This window comes from Passer montanus, unplaced genomic scaffold (assembly GCF_014805655.1).
Source record: "Passer montanus isolate IOZ18808 unplaced genomic scaffold, ASM1480565v1 scaffold15, whole genome shotgun sequence".
Classification (NCBI taxonomy): Eukaryota; Metazoa; Chordata; class Aves; order Passeriformes; family Passeridae; genus Passer; species Passer montanus.
The window spans coordinates 4,062,883-4,077,907 of record NW_024362051.1 but is presented as its reverse complement, the minus strand read 5'-3'; the positions used below and the strand labels follow the sequence as shown (position 1 = coordinate 4,077,907).

Sequence of the window (15,025 nt, the reverse complement as noted above, 5' to 3'; positions counted from 1 at the left end):
ACTTACCAAGCACTGTTTATATATAGTCCTATATGCATCTAACATCTATTTTTCCTCAAAATTTCCCTGTTTGGGGTATGCAGTTTAATGAAACTTGTGACTGCTCTTAGGTTTGTCAGATGTGATGAGGTGTTTCCCTGTGGGAGATGTCACTTTGACCTTCAGCATGTTTGAGCAGTGTTTTTCTGTGCTCCGGAATGCCTTTGGGTGGGATTGTCACTCTGAGATGATGTTGACAATTTGACAAAGTTGTGTCAGTACACAACCATGCAGCTGTTATGCTGAAGGCTCCCACTTGCCTTTTTGCCACACAGACTCTGATGACTCTGCAGGGCTGCCCCAGTGCCAAATTTCCTTCTTTAGAGCTTCTGGTTGGATTATTTTGTTAGCAAGATTGCTGAGTGACTCTGGAAGGTTTTACTTCTGTGTCTGTGTTGAAAAAAAAGGAAATTTATAACTCACCTCTTTGAAATTCCCAAAGGCTTCCAGAAAAGTGCAGAATGTTTGAGTGTTATATTCCTTGGCTGTATGTTTTTTTTTGTTTTGTTTTGTTTATTTTTGTTACTAGGAATTCTGCAACACATTAGGGCACATTGTGCCTGTGTGTGTGGCCACTTCTGGTGTCAAAGGAATACATAAAATAGCTCATTTTTCAAAATCTATGTCCTGGAGCCATTATTCTGCTTCTGACCTACAGTCTGGGAATGGCTGATTTGGCTGCAGTGAAGTTTTCACTCTTATTTTACAGCTCCTGGAAGAAGGCCAGGCACTGGAGAGAGCCAGCAGGAGTATGAGCTACTGCCGTGTGTTGGGACAGCCTGAAAATGAATGTCATTTATTCTCAGCTTTGAGAACTGAATTCCATGGGTTGTAATTGAATCTGCTGTCAGACCCATGGGGCTCAGTTCTTCAGCTTGGATATTTCTGTCTTCACATACACAGGAGATCAAAGAAGCACTTGATCATTCTCTACCTCTTCTGGTGATAGCAGCAAGCAGGAGAGGAAGCACGAGTGCTGTGAATCATTTCAGCAGGGAGGGGTCACTGCAAAGGCTCTCTCAGGATAAATAGCTGTGCAGTGATTGAATCTCTGTGATCTCACAGGCTCTGGGCTGCTACCCACTGTTTGATTAGCTTGATTCTTTCCTCTCATTGTTATCAAGGCTACATCTGAATCCCTGAGATGGTGTAGATTGGATGATGTCCCCAAACCCTGCTGAGGGGTGCATTCTCCTGTGGTGAGCTCCTTTAGACTGTGGAAACCTGGACCTCCCTTGGGCCGAGCACTAAATTTGCCAACTGATAATCCACTACCCTGCTCTCTTGGTACCACTACTGTGCAGTTATTGCCTCATTTGCTTTGTCCTGTGCCAAATACCCATTTTTGACAGAAGCTGTGACCATAAAGTTTATTCATTTGCACCAGCCAACCAACCCACTTATATAAACAGAGATTTCCTTTCCTGAGGTTAGTGATGTGCTCCCAAAGTGTTTGGTTTAGGGAGTTTCCAGTGTAATTAGTGATGGCAATGTAAGTGCTGTTTGAAGGCTTGGTAGCACAAACATCCCTCTGTAGGGGAATTCATTCAAGTCACAGGTTGATGTTTTTTCTTGCAGGACCTCTGTTAAAAGTTTTCATTTTTCATTCCAGGGATCAGGAAAAGTAATTGTCGTCTTTAAGCATGTGAAGAGTTACAATTAGCAACAAGCTTTCCACCTCTTTCCTGCAATAATAACACCTAAATTACATTTTTCCAACTCAGTAAAGTGGATCATAACTGATCTTATCCCCGTGTTACAAAGCTCTTAAAAGCATAGAAATGCTAAAATCCTGCAGGTGCAGGAAGAGCATGTTTAGCTAAGTAGCTTAAAACTGCTGTGTGCCTTTCATTCTGAATATGTATTTGCACACAAAAAAATCAGATATTAATCACTGTTGCCTGTGGATACAGATGTACCTTCATACTGATGTATTTTTCATATAAATTTTTATCCTAGGGGTTGAAGAGTTTCAATTGCAGCTGTCTGAGATGTATTGTTCTCACCAGTTTAGAAATTACAGTTCTTGAAAGAGCTCACTGGTTCCACCAGCTCCTGCTGTGTGAATATCCATTAAACAGGATGGAGAAACTGAGCAAAGGACAATACTGAAATTTTTACTTTTTATTTTCCTCTATCATCCCTGTCAGGAAGAGGAAATGAAATTTGAGAAAAGAGTTGGCAAAATCTTCAAAAGAAGAGAGATCAATGGAACAATTTACAGTATGCTTGATGCAGGCAGTGTGGTGGATATTAGGTGCTGCAGAGCTTCATCCTCTTCCTTCACTGTGCAGCCCAGCCTGGGGGCAGTGATGCAGCACAGAAGGTGATGTGTGCATGGCAACAAGGCCATGGATGAAATCAAGCAGTACAGAAATCTTTGGAGTCCCACCTATGTGACAAAAGTGGTGTAAGTAATGCTCTTCTTTTCTCAAAAGCCTGCAGTAAGTCATGAACTAATAACAGCACTGTTTGTTGTCTCAAACTACGTGTAAGTAGTTAAAATGCAGAGGGGTGAAGGAGTCACTGTCACGCAGGCAGGGAGCACATACAGGGCTGCTGTTACTCTGGTGGTGGCTGGTGCTTGTGATCTACTCCCTGGAGGGGCCAGGGGGTACCCTGGGTGGGCCAGAGGGGTGTGTGCACCCCCAGAGTGAGGTTCTTCACCCCCTACAAACTCACAGTCACCTTGCCTTTGGCAAACTGGAAATGGGATATCACTATGAAAAATTTGGTGGCCACGTCTGTGTGGTGCTGAACCTTCCCAAGTGCATGGAGCTGGCTGTGTCCAGGGGAGAGTCAGGAAAGCTCTGTCCAGCTTTGGGCTCCAGCTCTCCGTGAATGATGGCATTTCCTGTAGGAAAACTGCTTCATAGCCTGTGTGTAATGAAAAACTGGATGGTATTTGTGTCCTGAACAATTATATGTTCTGATCAGAGCATTTATGAGGAAAATGGTGAAGGAAAAAGCTGTTCCCAGGGTTCATTATTCTCAAACCTTTTTCCTCTCACAGCTGCCTGGATGTTTCTGTGCTCTCCAGTTGCTGCTCGCTGAGAGAACAGAATGGAATGAATAGGTACAGAATATTTTGAAAGCAGATGCAAGCCTGCCTTTCAGCCCTGCAGTGACCATTCAGTGAGCTCTTCCTTGGGCCAGGCTACTGTGGCTGCCTTGGAGGCTTGCTTGCCCTTCATGACAAAGCATCTTCTTTTGGGATATTCTTGATATATTTAAACCAGAGAAGCTTTCAAGGCCCAGGCTGTCCTGCTGACATTGCTGTGCCTTTCCAGCACAACTGAAAGTATTTTTAGTGTGCAGTTTCAAAGCAGTGTAACTTCTGTCTGTCTCATTCTGCTGCCTCACAGTATTCCTGTGTATTCTGCCTCACTCTAACAGTGGCAGCCTCAGGATGGCCCAGCCTGCACCTCACCCCCCCAGCCTGCACAGGAAGGAATGCAGGGTCACAGAGCTGAAGGTAAAATGACTCAGTGGCTCCTGGCCTGGGGTTCTGTCAGATGTACAACACATCAGGGTACATTAATGGATCTAAATCCTTACTGAATCTACCAGCTCCATGCACAACCACCAGAAGTTGAAGCATCACAACTCTGATCTGTTGATCCAAATGTTTAATCCCAAAGAGAAATTCTGATTTTTCACTTTATTTTTCAGTACAGAAGCATTCAGGTGACTTCACTTGAATTTTTTAGTGCTGATATATATTAAAACCTACTTTTTGGCACAAGTAAGGCTTTTCCTATGTCTCTTTGAAACTGACCTGTGGCACCTTCTGGTGCTTATTCACAGATCTCACTCTCTTAATTTTTTTCTGAATAAATCAATGGGCTGAATGCCCCTGGTACAGCTCTGGCAGATGAGCAGGGCACCTACATTTTGCAGATGAGCAAACGGAGAGACCCAACACTTTAAATGGAGAAGCCCTGAATTCTCTTGCATGGTTTTTGCTTTTGACTTGTGGTTTTCTGCTTACTATTCACAACAAACAAATGAGGACAAACACCTACATACTTCTTCTTCTTCTTGTAGGAGCGTGCCCCAGTGCCACCACACTGCTTGTGTGGTTTGCTGCCTTCCCCTCCCTTGACTGATATTCTGTCCCCACTTCTGGGTTCTTGATCCATCCCTGCCTCTCTCAGGGCATATCTCTTGAAGATTTTTTTTTGCTTTTCTGCCCTATATATTGTGTATTATCTCTCTCCCTCTTTTTTAAAATTTTATTTCCTTTCTTTTAGCTCATCCCCCAAGATTTTCTTCTTGATTCAAGATAATGCTTGAATCTGGTGAAAAAAGCAAACCTCCTGTGCTGTAGGGTCTGATGAACTGCTTCAAAAGCAAAATGGGAGCAAACAGCAGAGCAGCACAGAGAGAGGAGCTGCAGCAGTCCCTGGTCTGTAGGTGTTGCTGTGTTTCCCTTTGCAGGTGAGGGAAACTGCTGTTGTGGCACTGACCACTGCTCCCTTCTGCTGCCTCCCAGCACCATCCTCTCCTCTGCATTTCTGCCCTGCCTGGTGGATGCTGAGGAGAGGCTCGGTGCAGGCTGCAGGGAGGGCTCTCAGGAGATATTTCAGACTCTCCAAACAGTGGCTGTGCATTGCTCACTGCTCTGGAGATGGCTCTGCCCTGCTCTTTGGCTCTCCAGGACAAGGTAGCTTTTGCAGACTGTGGCTCAACTTTTTGGCTAACATCTCTTTTTCCTTCCAGGAAAATGCCGAGTTTGTGCTGGGTTCAGCAATCCTGGTGTCTGCACAGCTGAGAGAAATCACTTCACTGTGAGTGTGAGTGTGCCTCTGCAGCTTTGACAAGCCTCTCACCTGCCCTGGGGAAGGAGCAGCAGGGCTGGAAAGCTGTGAAGTCACAATATGCTGACTAAGGTCAGTAGCTTGCAATGACTCACAATCTGTTTTTCTGGCAGCCCAACCATACAGCAGGTTCTGCTTTTTTAAATCATCTGTTTCTTTAAAAAAGCCCTACATCAGAAAAGTTAATGCCTAAAGATATACAGGAAGGTGTGACCCTTTGACAGGATACATGCACAGTACAGAATTCTCTGTTCATTGGCATCCCTCCCTTACTCTACTGTGCTAGCCTATTTTCACCCTGGCAAAGAGAAATTTTTATAACTTACATTATAAAATACATATAACGTACATTACTAGGTTGTCTTTCTTGTACCATTATTTTTTTCCATCTTTCTGAGCACTTACTGCCAACCTGGAGAGGGATGTTGGGCAAAGCCAGCTGAACAGTCTTGTGCCAGATTCTCACTGAGTGCCTGAGATGTTTCTGCCTGCCATGAAGTATCTAATTCCTAAATTAGGGACAAAGATTTTCCATCTTTTCTTAAAAATTTCTGTTCTGTGCTAAAGATAGTACTTAAACTGCCTCAGTACCCATGAATCATGGAATCATAGAATGGTTTGGTTTGGAAGGAATCTGAAAAATCATCCATTTCCAACCTGCCATGGGCAGGGCCACCCACTAGACCAGGATGCTCTAAGCCCCATCCAACCTGGCCTTGAACACTTCCTTGAGTACTTGGAATTAGTAAAAAAATTGTAATTTGTTAGTTGAATCTGCCATGATAGCTTTTTTAACTTTCCTTTTTCTAAATTTTATTTAAAGTTTTTTCTAACTTTGTTCCTCTTTGTTTTTCTTTGTCTTTTACCCCAGAATAATTTTGGATCAAACAAGCATCATTGGGAAAGGAAGCTGTTTCATTTCAAGATGTGGAAGGAATTTTAAATCACATTTGAAATAAAATTACCTTGTCCAGAAGATTTGTCTGTATGGATTAATGTCTGTTGCTTGCCTGTAAACTCCTGTGCTGTGCAGGTGGTGGCAGAGCAGAGCAACAGGAGCCTTGCAGCATCCCCACCCTGGCAGGAGGAAGCACTTCCACTGTGCTGTGGAGCTCCCTCTCAGAAACAGGTCCGAGATAAATGCAGCAATGTGCATAAAACCAGCAATCACTGAGATGGTTTCTTCAGATTCATAATAGTGTTATTAATAATAATCATTAATTTGTTGTTAAGAAAAACACCTGAGCCCAGCCAAGCATTTCCACCTTCCATAGATGGCAATTCAATTACTGTTTTGGTGGAGTCAAATCTCTTGATAATCCACTGATAAATTTATTCTTTATTTATTTTTGTTTTATGGACTGGGACACAGGGACATACTTGCCTGAGGGCATAAAATGATTTTATTTGAAGTTTTTTGTAGGACTTTTGCCATAGTTAACACTACAGGTGGAAAGGAGGCTCTCAGTCTTGCCCTTAGATTAGGCCTCTCCTGAACAGGTGCCCACAGTGCAGGAATGTCTATTTCCTGCTCTCACTATTGCACAGAATATTTCTCTGCCTGTTCAAGCCAAGGAGAGATCCTACAGAAGAAGCAGCAGCCTCCTGCACCCAGCAAGCACTGAACATCACTGGAGGGAGGACCACCTAAATCACAGCCTCTCCTCAAAAGCCTCCTGCCAGTGTTTTACAGCTTCACTTGTTTTTCACATTTCCTCCTTTCTGTGTTTTCCTGTACAAGCTCAGGCAAGGAAGAGCTTTTCCTGGGTACAGAAACCTGTGGCTCTTGGGGCATTTTTAAGCCCACTTCTGCCAGTCAAGCAGTTCATTCAGAAAGCCTTTCAGAGCAAGCTGAGGCTGCAGCACATCCCTTGGTGCCTGGGGACTTGTACCAGGCTGGGGCTTAGCAGTGGAAATTTTTGTGTTTTCCAGCATGAAAACAAAGCTCTTCTCTTGACTGAGATCTCTGGCACTGCTGACAGCATTTCCTGGGGTCCTGACAAATAACAGAGTGGTATTTTCTCTAAAAACCAGAACCCATATTAAAAGTTTCTAATCTGTGTTTATGAAAATCTTGGACTCATTTGATTAGGAGCTTGAATTTGGAAGGTCAGACTTCTTCCAGCTTCCCCGCTTCATCTTCATTTCTGTAGGATACTGCAGCTGCTCTGACGAAAAACAGTTATTTAAAAATTTGCTTGTAGCTATGGCAACCTCCATGCACTGTATTTCAATGGAAAACCGAAAACAGCATCAGAAGTTTCTTAATAGGATATTTATGAAGATTTTAGTCTTTGTACATTTTAAAATTGAAATATTCCATTTTTAAAGGGGGGGTTTATCAAAACATCATTAATTTTGGAAAATGCATTTTTGTTGTAAGGGCTGCTGCTTAGGGTTTTTTTTTTTTCGTTTTGTTTTGTTTTGTTTTTGTTTACGATTCCTCTTGTTGCTTTAACTCTTCAGAGCCTAAGACTGGAGTGCTTTCCAAGTGCCAGCCCCTCCCTTCTGTCTGTGCCTGCCTCCCACTCTGTCTTGCAGATCCTGGTTTTTTACTGGTGGCAGGGAACCAGTAGTGTTGGCATCAGGCTGGAGCAGTGCTGGGGGTGTCAGACTTTGGCATCCTGCAGCAAATAACTCGGGGTTCATTTAGCCCTTTGCCCATTAATTGCCTATTGTTTGTCTGCTCTGAGAGAAGCAAATAGATGTGCTTGTAGTTGGGTTATTTGGTATCTCCACCATATTTCAATGTTCTTTCTCAAAGGCACAAACTGTCACAGGGTACTCAGTTTGCCTAGGCACAGCCCCAGCAGTATTTATCCTCCCACACAACTCACCTTGGAAAGGTTAAATTTGCAAATCTGCTATTTTTCTGTTGTTTTCTTGCCTCTTCCTTTCCTCTCTGCCTTTTTACGCCTTCAAACTCCTGAGGATGAAATTAAGGAAGCCTTGCTGAAACACACAGTCTGCTGCCCTAAACCCCTGGAGCCACGCTGATACCTTCTGGTGCCTCCAAAGTGTGGATTAGGTCTAATTAATACTGTTTCTTGATCAATGCTTCTGACACAAATGCATGGAAGGGATTTATGTAATTACTGCTGTAACAGCCAGGGATTTTTGCTAGGCAGCTCCCAGTGCTGCAGCAGGGAAGTTCGCTCCTAGTGACAGGATTTTTGTCTGCTGTAGGTGACTGACTGCCCCATCACTCTCGAGTTTTTGTTTTTCCTTTTTCCTGGGCAGGTTTGAAGCTACTGGTTTGCAGTGGAAGCTGTCTAAGATGTGGGCAGACAGTTTCCTCAGGTGCCACACGTTTGTATAACTGAGCATTGGCACCTTTTGTCTGATTACTCCTGACCCGTGAGTTCTCTGAACCTCTGCTAAATAAAACCAGAAGATATAAACTCGGTTTGAGGTCTGAGAAATATTGTGATAAAGCCAAGTTCTCTGATGCATACTCTTCAAATTTGGCTGAGAGTCTGAAAACGTGCACATTTTGAGCAAAACCAGTGTTTACGGCATGCTCTCAGGGCTGTGTGCTGCTGTCCGGCTGTTTGCTTCTCTGTGCGCTGCCCTGCGCCGCGGGGTCCCGCAGAGCCAGCCGGCCTGGGCCTTTTCGGGCCTTTTCAGGGATTTTCCCCGATTCCCGGAGCAGCAGAGGCGGTGCGAGGCTCCCTTTGTCCGGGAGAGGGCAGGGGTGTCGCGGCAAAGACCGCGGTCCCTCTGTGGTGAGCGGGATCCCGGTTTGATGGAGAGCCGGCTTCCAGCAGGGGAGGGAGAGTGGGGCGGGCTGGGCCTGCGGAGCTTTCTGGGCAGCGGGAAACAGCGCAGGGACCTTGGCAGTAATGGTGGGATTAGAAACTGAGCTGTGGCATCCCCGGGGGCTGTACGGACCCTGGTGGGGATTGGGGCAGCCCTGCCCTCTGTGAGCGCTGCAGGGCCGGAACGCCATCCGCAGGGGCCCGGGCAGGCCGAGGGAACCGCACGGGCTTCAGCAGGGCCAGGTGGGAAGGACACTGGGACATGTCCAGAGGAGGCAACGGGGCTGGTGAGGGGCTGGGAGCACAAATCCTGCGAGGAACGACTGAGGGAGCTGGGGCTGTTTAACCTGGAGAAAACGAGACTCAGAAGTGACCTCATCGCTCTCTACAACTCCCTGAAAGTTGATTGTAGCCAGGTGGGGTTGGTCTCTTTCTCCAGGCAGCACTGACAGAACCAGAGGACACAGTCTCAAGCTGCATCAAGGGAAATACAGGTTGGATATTAGGAAAAAGTTTTCTATGGAAAGAGTGATAAAATACTGGAATGGTCTTCCCGGGAAGGTGGTGGTGTCACCATCCCTGGGTGTGTTTAACAAAGCCTGGATGTGGCATTCGGTGCTGTGGTTTAGTTCAAGTGTTAGGGAATGGGTTGGACTTGATGATCTTGAAGGTCTCTTCCAAACTTGTGATTCTGGGGAGTCCTGCATGTAAATCAGAGCAATCCCAAACACAGGGATTGCTAATCACAGGCTGGGTGGACGATGGATTGAGAGCTGAGATTGAAAGCCTTGGCAGTGTAGTTTGATGAGCTTAATGTGACCCAGCGATGTTAATTTAGAACCCAGAAAGCCAAATGTGTCCTGGGCTGCATCACAAGCACGGTGGCCAGCAGATGAGGGGCAATTCTGCCCCTTTTCCCCACTTTTGTGACACCCCACCTGGTGTGCTATATCCAGCTCTGGGGTCCTCATCATAAGAAGGATGTGGACTTAGTGGGTTCAGAGGAGGCCACAAAGATGCTCCAAGGCCTGGAGAGCCTCTGCTGTGGAAAGCTGGGAGTGTTGAACCTGGAGAAGAGAAGGCTCCAGGATCACCTGAGATCACCTTTCAGTACCTAAAAGGGCTTCAAGAGAGTTGGAGAGGGGCTTTGGACAAGGGCATGGAGTGATAGAAAAAGGGCCATGGCTTTAATCTGAAAGAGAGTAGGTTTAGATTAGATGTTAGGAAGAAATTTCTCCCTCCAAGGTCCTGGCACCCTGGGTTGCCCACAGCAGCTGTGGCTGCCCCATTCCTGGAAGTGTCCAAGGCCAGGTTGGATGGGGCTTGGAGGAGCCTGGGATAGGGGAAGGTGTCCTTGCTTATGTCAGGGGGTTAGAACTCGATGATCTCTAAGGCTCCTCCCAACACAAACCATTCTATGTTTTCATTATTTTACTTTAAAAATACTAAATTTAGCAAAGAATTTACAGGTGTAGTGGAACAAGGGGTTAAGTCAAAACAGGGGTGTTCTCAAAACCATTACTTTCACTGACTAGCAATGGGAACTTTTCCCATTCCTTTCTAGAACTCAGCAGGAAGAAAGATTCAGTGATCCCAGGCATATTTAGTCAAAATAAAGTGGTTGCCTTTGCTTCAGGAATTGTCTGTATGCACAGACAATTGTTGAGCTGAACCTGAGAAACATTTGCTTCATCTTGTTCTCCCTTCCCTGAAGACTCCTGGTTTGCAGGAATGTGTTGGTCCTTTTGTGAAGCTTCAGAGCTGCTTGGGAAGCCAAACACAACCTTCAGATTTATCAAAATGCATTGCTTGCTTTTTGTCCACACTGCTGATGTCAGCATGAACACGGCTAAACCATTAATATTAGGCAAGCCAAGTCTGGGTAGTGTCTATCTGGCACACACACACAGTTTGGATTTGGCTCAGCTACTGCTGTTGAGGCAGTGCTGGTATTAGTCTATAATGGTGTTGGAATTAAGGGTAGAAGTCTAGGTGGCTGCTGGGCTTAATACTGAGCCAGTTGTCTCCAGGGCTGAACCCTGACCCAGTGCTGAGCAGTCCTAGGAGTGCAGCTCTTTGGGGCAGCACTGCAGCTAAGGAAAGCTTTTATCTGGCTCAGGCTGGACACAGAGGGAAAGACCCTGTCACCATGGAGTGCAGTGAGGGCTGGTGCTGTGCCTGCCACTCTCCACACACAATGACAATATCAAAGAGAAAGAGACAGCTCTTCAGGTGCTGTGCTGGGAGAGCATATTACAGAAATAGAAACAGTTGATCTAGCACTGCCCTCCTGTGGGTAGAGCTGCTTTTCCACAAGGCACAGAAGCACCAAAACTGCTTCTTCACACATGGGAGACAGACTAGTCTCCTCTTCTGCCATTACTGAAGAACTGCTCAAATTAGTTAATAATTTTAATGGTAAAGCTATTATTTTTTTCATCTGGAAAGCTGTGGCTGCTTCCAAATCATCAAGGTCTTTTTTATCTGAGTAAATGAGTAAATATTTCAAATACATGATAAAAAGGTAGAGTCTCACTGAATACTTTCACAAAGAGGCTGAAAGGTAACACTGAATTGCTGAAATAAAAATGCATCAGTGGATGTAAATGGATCTCACCTGTGAGAGTAGAAAGCCCTTTTGTCTGAATGTCTATTTGTGACCAACTGGGGTTTGCAACCCATCTTGGGCAAGGCAAAGCTATTTGTTTAAAATTCTTTACCTTTGCATAGGAGTTGCTCCAGTAATGACTCAGGAGGAGATTGCAGAGAATTGAATCACTACCTAAATTGTCAAATGCATGAGAAATTCAGCTGTAGAAAAAAGGTTAGTGAAAAGCCTCCAGAGTGTAAGGTGATCACAGCCCAAAGTGCTCTGGTCATTTTAGCTTGGTAACTGCTGCAGTCTGGGCTGAGCCTCACTGCTGATGGTATTTTTCACTGCAGAACTCTTCTCCTGCTTTTCTTTGGATTATATTGGTATTGCCTAGTGTCCAAAAACAGAGAATGGTTTCATTCAGTGCTTTTTGTATGCAGAATGTGTTAATCTGCTCTAAACAGCAGAGTATCCTCCATAAAATCATATTTTGACACGTCTTTTGGTCCATAGCTACTTCAATTCTCCTGAAGTCTCAGAAGGGGAAACATGTGTTGGCACAGAAAGCAGAGCTGCAGAGGTCCCACTGCTTGAAGGAACTGAGGTATCTTCAGTTGATGAAACTCTTCTGTCAAAGGAGTCCAGGCCTACACAGACATACTGAAACTGTGGTGAAAATCTTGCAGATGTGATTTCCTTTCTCAAAAGGAGGTACTTTGTTCCTATCAGGTCAGGAACTGGGTCAGAAAGGTGACACCTTTCTGAGAAGGTGGAAATTTTAGTCTTTAAGGAGAACAGCTTCTATGGGGAAGGTGGTGCTAAGGGTGGCAAGGGGAGGTTTGTGAGCAGTCTCGCCAGAGGGTATCCAGGACTGTCACTGACTCCCATCAGACATGGGCAGCACTGCTCACTGCTAAGCCAGTTCTCAGCTTTGTGCAGAACTCACCCAGCCTCCAGCACCTCCATTTGCACCCAGAGAATGGGTACTCCATTTGTACCCAGAGATGTGCAGCCTTAAAGCTGTGAGGGGGGGAATCAGCAGCCACCTCTGTGTGCTGTGGGCAGAGCTCCTGGTCCTGCCTGCAGCCCTGGCAGCCAGTGCTGACTGTGGCTGTGGGAAGGATCTGCACAAAGGCAGGGCTGTCCTGCTCCTGCGTTCAAGGACTTCCCTCCCTCACAGAAGTCTGAGCATCAGCCATCTACCCTTGTTCAAGCCAGGGAGAGTCTTACAGCCCCAAAATAATTAAATATAGAGACCAAGCATTTCATGGGAGTCTGAGTAACCTGTTGGATGGTGGGGGGTTGGAAAAACCTCATTTTCCCACAGTGAATAATGAAATAATTACATCATAACAGACAAAGCTGCTGATTTTAAAGAGGTTCACTTTCCCAAGGGCAATACTAAGATGACAAGCTTTTCCCTCTGGTGTGACACTTCCCTGTGTGGTATTTTATTGTGGTTTCTATGGAGCAAGTGGCTACTTAGCAAAAGTAATATGTCAGTATGAGAACTTTATATGGGGTCTGGGATATCATCACTGAGCTTTTCATGCATTTAAAAAACCATAATACTGTCAGGAGAGATAATTTATCTATTGCTTACTAGTTTGCTTCCCAGACCACACCACAAAACTTTTTTCCAGGGGTTCTTGCACTTCTCCCAGGAGTATTGGCAGCAGCAGCTCCTTGGAGCTGGAGAGGACAATTTAATGTCACTAAAGTTTGAAAAATGCTTCTGTCCTTTCTAATTCAAACTATATGTGATGAATTATCACTCCTCCTAGGGTTAGATTATAAGCCCAATATCTTACACCTGGCAATATTTAATGGCTGTGTGTATGCAGCCTCTTTGCTCTGTGACCCAGGGGAATGGCTTCTTAATATTTCTCTTAAAGACTTAATGTTTGTGTTGGCTTTCCTCTAAATTCGTAGTATTTCATTAGCAGCTAAACTGCAGCAAACCCCACATAACTATTAGGGAGTCTTGCATGTAGATAGAGAAAATGCAGTCACAAGATTGCTAAACAGAAATTGCTCTATCTTTAAATGACCATGGGCTCTCAGCTGTTCCTTTGTTTGGATTATTATAGACACACATAAAATATTTGATTGAATGCTCAAGTTTTCCCCAGCTAGAGCCCAGAGGGATGTCTGATAAAATAACAAACACATCCCACTCCAGCCCTCCTCAGAATCCCCTTCCTGCTTTGGCTGGATTTCTCCCTGTATTGAACCCAGTCTTTCAGGGACTCAATTGGACAAAGCAAGCAAACAACCTCCTTCACATTGATTTTCAAATCAAATCATTGTTAATCACATAAAGATTCCCAGCTTGTTCAACAGCACTGGGGCTCAGCTTTCTGGCTCAAACCAGCTCCTCAGCATGTATGCCACAGAGCCATGTGTGTGTTGCCTAGGTTTGCTATTAACTTTTGTTGGAAGCAGTCAGGTCTGATTCTTTCACCTCTTCAGTTCTGCATGTGACATTGGATTTCAGATCTCTCTGTGAAGGGAAGGGGACCCCTGCCCTTTACTAAAATAGTGATCCAGGGCACCACTGACTCACTTAAAAGGAACCACAATTCCCCAGTCACTGAGAAGTCTGACAAATGCTTCAGCACAGTGAGCTGCTAATTTCTGGGGCTAAACCCTTCTCTTTTGGAGTACAGCTCTGTTGGCGCATGTGACATCTTAGGTGGTGTCGGTCTGCCTCCTCACACTGTGCTGACTGTGGGACAAAAGCCTGCTCTTGCTGACGTTTGTCCAAAGGGTTAATTCCAAACCCATGAGTGCCTCTTTGTGTTCAGAGAGGTGCCTCTCCTGCTTTGAAGGAAGGAGTGCCTGTGTCTTGGGAGGATGAGAGCAGAGGCAGTGGAGCTGTGCTCTGGCTGGCAGTGCAGCCTTGGTCCTGGCAGTGGGAAGGGATGGAACTCACAATCAGCAGATCTGCCCAGGTCAGGTTTCCCTGAAGCAGGTGAACAGCTCCTGCACTCTGTTGTAAAAGAAGGAGCAGAATGGAAGAGAAGGTAGGAGACACAAACCTGACTGTTTCCAACAATCACAAGAAACCACAGCTGTGCACACACAGGCAAACAACCACACACAGAGCACACTCCAGGCCCATGTAGAAATGCCTGTCAGACTGGATTAATAGACAGTCTGAAATAGAGGGTGAGCCTTGGAGCTCTGAATGCCTTCTCCCTGTTTGACACAGCTCATGGGAGCTCTGTCTGTTCACACCTGGGCACAGCTGGCTGGGAAAACATATGCTGCCCATTTGACAAAAAATAAATTTACTCTGCCAGATAAGCAAGACTTCAGGACTTATATCTGTAACATCCAGTAGGAAAGGCAAGGTATGAACTAACAAACCTTGCTCTGTGCTGGTTCCTTTGCAGTGCAGTAGGGCTCACACTCCTGAGCTCTGCAGTGGCCTGGCAGCCCTGGGTCTGTTAAAGGCCCATGTGCTGCTCTGCTGGTCAGGGGACTGAGGTGCCCTCTGCTCAGTGAGGCCACTGACAGTTTGATTCTGCTTTCTGTGACAGTACTCCCCTGTGTCTGCACTGAAATTGCCTGGGAGTGGGCTGAAACGTGGCCTCAGGCTGGTGTGTGAGCTTCAGAGCAGGATCACCAGCCAAGGCTGAGATTGGAATTGGGTTTGGAAGGGCCTCTGCCTTAGAAATGGAAACTGATGAGGTGACAACAGTTCCAGAAGGAGACTTAAATGTCTCTTGAGATGGTTGAGTGAACTTAGGGAGTATTGGCTGCTTTATGTTTTATTTTTTAGGCCCCCAAGCCTATGTCTAAGTTAGCCA

At 45.4% G+C, this 15,025-nt stretch overlaps 1 long non-coding RNA gene across 1 annotated transcript; it reads left to right on the top strand.

Annotated features, from left to right (window-relative positions):
• Window positions 1-593: 593 nt before the first annotated feature.
• On the top strand, window positions 594-5,833 carry LOC120498715. The gene is made up of 4 exons (XR_005626715.1): window positions 594-2,449; window positions 3,053-4,479; window positions 4,762-4,931; window positions 5,731-5,833. It is a non-coding gene; the product is annotated as an uncharacterized LOC120498715 (long non-coding RNA).
• Window positions 5,834-15,025: the final 9,192 nt, after the last annotated feature.